This window comes from Amia ocellicauda, unplaced genomic scaffold (assembly GCF_036373705.1).
Source record: "Amia ocellicauda isolate fAmiCal2 unplaced genomic scaffold, fAmiCal2.hap1 HAP1_SCAFFOLD_94, whole genome shotgun sequence".
Lineage (NCBI taxonomy): Eukaryota > Metazoa > Chordata > Actinopteri > Amiiformes > Amiidae > Amia > Amia ocellicauda.
This window is the reverse complement of record NW_027103019.1, coordinates 282,656-287,500: the sequence shown is the minus strand read 5'-3', so window position 1 is coordinate 287,500 and position 4,845 is coordinate 282,656.

The following is a 4,845-nucleotide window of genomic DNA, read 5'->3' as shown; positions in this document are numbered from 1 at the left end:
CCCCCCCCAAATGGCTCCGAAGTACCCCCCCCCCACCCCCCCCCTAAAAAACCGTGTTCCGGGGGTTTTTCGAGAAAACAAACACACGGGGTATATAGAGGGGACTGAGACGAATCGAATGACGTGCTTTGCAAAGAAATCGGGGGCTCACAGCCCCCCCAGGAGAGGTTCAAAAGTCGGAGGACTGGTCACCTAACTCCCATTGAAGTCAATGGGGGAAAAATGAAAACTGTCAAAAAGGCTTAAAATGGTTCAAAAACCCACTGGGGCAGTAGATAATCATCCTATTTGAATTTTAAAAGTCTTAGTTTGGCGAAAAAATACCTTTTAATAATTGTTTTAGGGGTCAGAAAAATCAGCTCCGGCTGCCTGGTCACCTAGGGGAGATAGAAAATTTTTCTAAGTTTTTCACTCGGCCGCCTGGTCCCCTAACTCGAAAATTTTAAAGTGCTCCCATCGGTCCCGGGATAGGGTGGCTGATAGCTGGGAGCCCCCTGAGCACTGCCCCGGTGTTAGTTTTCGGAGAAATGCCCCCGTTGATTTGTTATGATTTTTTTTCCGCCGGCCGCCTGGTCGCCCTAATGCAAAGTCAATGGGAGTGAGGAGATAGAAAATTTTTCAAAGTTTTTCACTCGGCCGCCTGGTCCCCTAACTCGAAAATTTTAAAGTGCTCCCATCGGTCCCGGGATAGGGTGGCTGATAGCTGGGAGCCCCCTGAGCACTGCCCCGGTGTTAGTTTTCGGAGAAATGCCTCCGTTGATTTGTTATGATTGTTTTCCCGCCGGCCGCCTGGTCGCCCTAATGCAAAGTCAATGGGAGTGAGGAGATAGAACATTTTTCAAAGTTTTTCACCCGGCCCCAAACGGCTCCAAAACACACTGGGGCTGTGGCTGGGACTCTCACCAGGACTGCCCCCTACTTTATTTCTGGATTAAAAAGCATTCTATATTAATTTTTCGATTTTTGGGACCCGGGACGCCTGGTCACCTAACTCCCCTTCTATCCCTATGGGGGGGGGACGGGGACATCGAAAACGCTCCCATCGCCGCCGAGGCACGCTGCGGGGACTCTCCCTACCATCGCCCCATGCTTCCTTTGAAGAATATATGACGTTTTTCAATTTTCACCGACATTTGAAAATCAAAACTTCAGAACATTTCATAGTTATTCTCAATGGGTTGTCTAGGGGCACACATCTCTAAACTGGGGGAAATGCTCAAAATGATTAAAAAGAAAAACAATGCCCCCAGACCCGGGGGGCTGATAGCTGGGAGCCCCCTGAGCACAGCCCCGGTGTTAGTTTTCGGAGAAATGCCCCCGTTGATTTGTTATGATTTTTTTTCCGCCGGCCGCCTGGTCGCCCTAATGTAAAGTCAATGGGAGTGAGGAGATAGAATATTTTTCAAAGTTTTTCACTCGGCCGTCTGGTCCCCTGACTCGAAAATTTTAAAGTGCTCCCATCGGTCCCGGGATAGGGTGGCTGATAGCTGGGAGCCCCCTGAGCACTGCCCCGGTGTTAGTTTTCGGAGAAATGCCCCCGTTGATTTGTTATGATTTTTTTTCCGCCGGCCGCCTGGTCGCCCTAATGTAAAGTCAATGGGAGTGAGGAGATAGAATATTTTTCAAAGTTTTTCACTCGGCCGTCTGGTCCCCTGACTCGAAAATTTTAAAGTGCTCCCATCGGTCCCGGGATAGGGTGGCTGATAGCTGGGAGCCCCCTGAGCACTGCCCCGGTGTTAGTTTTCGGAGAAATGCCCCCGTTGATTTGTTATGATTTTTTTTCCGCCGGCCGCCTGGTCGCCCTAATGTAAAGTCAATGGGAGTGAGGAGATAGAATATTTTTCAAAGTTTTTCACTCGGCCGTCTGGTCCCCTGACTCGAAAATTTTAAAGTGCTCCCATCGGTCCCGGGATAGGGTGGCTGATAGCTGGGAGCCCCCTGAGCACTGCCCCGGTGTTAGTTTTCGGAGAAATGCCCCCGTTGATTTGTTATGATTTTTTTTCCGCCGGCCGCCTGGTCGCCCTAATGTAAAGTCAATGGGAGTGAGGAGATAGAATATTTTTCAAAGTTTTTCACTCGGCCGTCTGGTCCCCTGACTCGAAAATTTTAAAGTGCTCCCATCGGTCCCGGGATAGGGTGGCTGATAGCTGGGAGCCCCCTGAGCACTGCCCCGGTGTTAGTTTTCGGAGAAATGCCCCCGTTGATTTGTTATGATTTTTTTTCCGCCGGCCGCCTGGTCGCCCTAATGTAAAGTCAATGGGAGTGAGGAGATAGAATATTTTTCAAAGTTTTTCACTCGGCCGTCTGGTCCCCTGACTCGAAAATTTTAAAGTGCTCCCATCGGTCCCGGGATAGGGTGGCTGATAGCTGGGAGCCCCCTGAGCACTGCCCCGGTGTTAGTTTTCGGAGAAATGCCCCCGTTGATTTGTTATGATTTTTTTTCCGCCGGCCGCCTGGTCGCCCTAATGTAAAGTCAATGGGAGTGAGGAGATAGAATATTTTTCAAAGTTTTTCACTCGGCCGTCTGGTCCCCTGACTCGAAAATTTTAAAGTGCTCCCATCGGTCCCGGGATAGGGTGGCTGATAGCTGGGAGCCCCCTGAGCACTGCCCCGGTGTTAGTTTTCGGAGAAATGCCCCCGTTGATTTGTTATGATTTTTTTTCCGCCGGCCGCCTGGTCGCCCTAATGTAAAGTCAATGGGAGTGAGGAGATAGAATATTTTTCAAAGTTTTTCACTCGGCCGTCTGGTCCCCTGACTCGAAAATTTTAAAGTGCTCCCATCGGTCCCGGGATAGGGTGGCTGATAGCTGGGAGCCCCCTGAGCACTGCCCCGGTGTTAGTTTTCGGAGAAATGCCCCCGTTGATTTGTTATGATTTTTTTTCCGCCGGCCGCCTGGTCGCCCTAATGTAAAGTCAATGGGAGTGAGGAGATAGAATATTTTTCAAAGTTTTTCACTCGGCCGTCTGGTCCCCTGACTCGAAAATTTTAAAGTGCTCCCATCGGTCCCGGGATAGGGTGGCTGATAGCTGGGAGCCCCCTGAGCACTGCCCCGGTGTTAGTTTTCCGAGAAATGCCCCCGTTGATTTGTTATGATTTTTTTTCCGCCGGCCGCCTGGTCGCCCTAATGTAAAGTCAATGGGAGTGAGGAGATAGAATATTTTTCAAAGTTTTTCACTCGGCCGTCTGGTCCCCTGACTCGAAAATTTTAAAGTGCTCCCATCGGTCCCAGACCCGGGTGGCCACGAGGTGGGACCCCCCTGAGCACTGCCCCGGTGTTAGTTTTCCGAGAAATGCCCCCGTTGATTTGTTATGATCCGTAGTTGCCGGCCGGCCGCCCGGCATTGCTCTATCGGATGGAGCGTGTGCTGGCTATGGGAGATTTAGCGATTTTCGGAACCGGCCCCGATCGCCCCCCAAACCGGGTGGCCACGAGGTGGGACCCCCCTGAGCACTGCCCCGGTGTTAGTTTTCCGAGAAATGCCCCCGTTGATTTGTTATGATCCGTAGTTGCCGGCCGGCCGCCCGGCATTGCTCTATCGGATGGAGCGTGGGCTGGCTATGGGAGATTTAGCGATTTTCGGAACCGGCCCCGATCGCCCCCCAAACCGGGTGGCCACGAGGTGGGACCCCCCTGAGCACTGCCCCGGTGTTAGTTTTCCGAGAAATGCCCCCGTTGATTTGTTATGATCCGTAGTTGCCGGCCGGCCGCCCGGCATTGCTCTATCGGATGGAGCGTGTGCTGGCTATGGGAGATTTAGCGATTTTCGGAACCGGCCCCGATCGCCCCCCAAACCGGGTGGCCACGAGGTGGGACCCCCCTGAGCACTGCCCCGGTGTTAGTTTTCCGAGAAATGCCCCCGTTGATTTGTTATGATCCGTAGTTGCCGGCCGGCCGCCCGGCATTGCTCTATCGGATGGAGCGTGGGCTGGCTATGGGAGATTTAGCGATTTTCGGAACCGGCCCCGATCGCCCCCCAAACCGGGTGGCCACGAGGTGGGACCCCCCTGAGCACTGCCCCGGTGTTAGTTTTCCGAGAAATGCCCCCGTTGATTTGTTATGATCCGTAGTTGCCGGCCGGCCGCCCGGCATTGCTCTATCGGATGGAGCGTGGGCTGGCTATGGGAGATTTAGCGATTTTCGGAACCGGCCCCGATCGCCCCCCAAACCGGGTGGCCACGAGGTGGGACCCCCCTGAGCACTGCCCCGGTGTTAGTTTTCCGAGAAATGCCCCCGTTGATTTGTTATGATCCGTAGTTGCCGGCCGGCCGCCCGGCATTGCTCTATCGGATGGAGCGTGGGCTGGCTATGGGAGATTTAGCGATTTTCGGAACCGGCCCCGATCGCCCCCCAAACCGGGTGGCCACGAGGTGGGACCCCCCTGAGCACTGCCCCGGTGTTAGTTTTCCGAGAAATGCCCCCGTTGATTTGTTATGATTATTTTTCGCCCAGGCGATGTGCCTTTTCATTTTGTTTTGCACTTTCCTTCATTCCTTGGTGCATGCTACCATCTAACGGACACATTTCGGTACTGCAGTTTGAAAGTAATTTCCCCGTCTAGGGATCTCTCAATGCCCTGGGCTGCGAAAGGAGGGCAAGGACACCCTATGTTCTCATGAGTGCAAAGCCCCCCCGGCTTCAAGGCATTCCAAAAGGAAAACCGGAGACACTGCTGCACACACACACACACACACACACACACACACACACACACACACACACACACACACACACACAGAGAGAGAGAGAGTAGTCACACAGTGGAATAAACTCCCCAGCGATGTGGTAGAAGCTGAAAGTTGGGGAACATTGTGATGGTCTATATTTCTTGGCAGATAATAAAAGA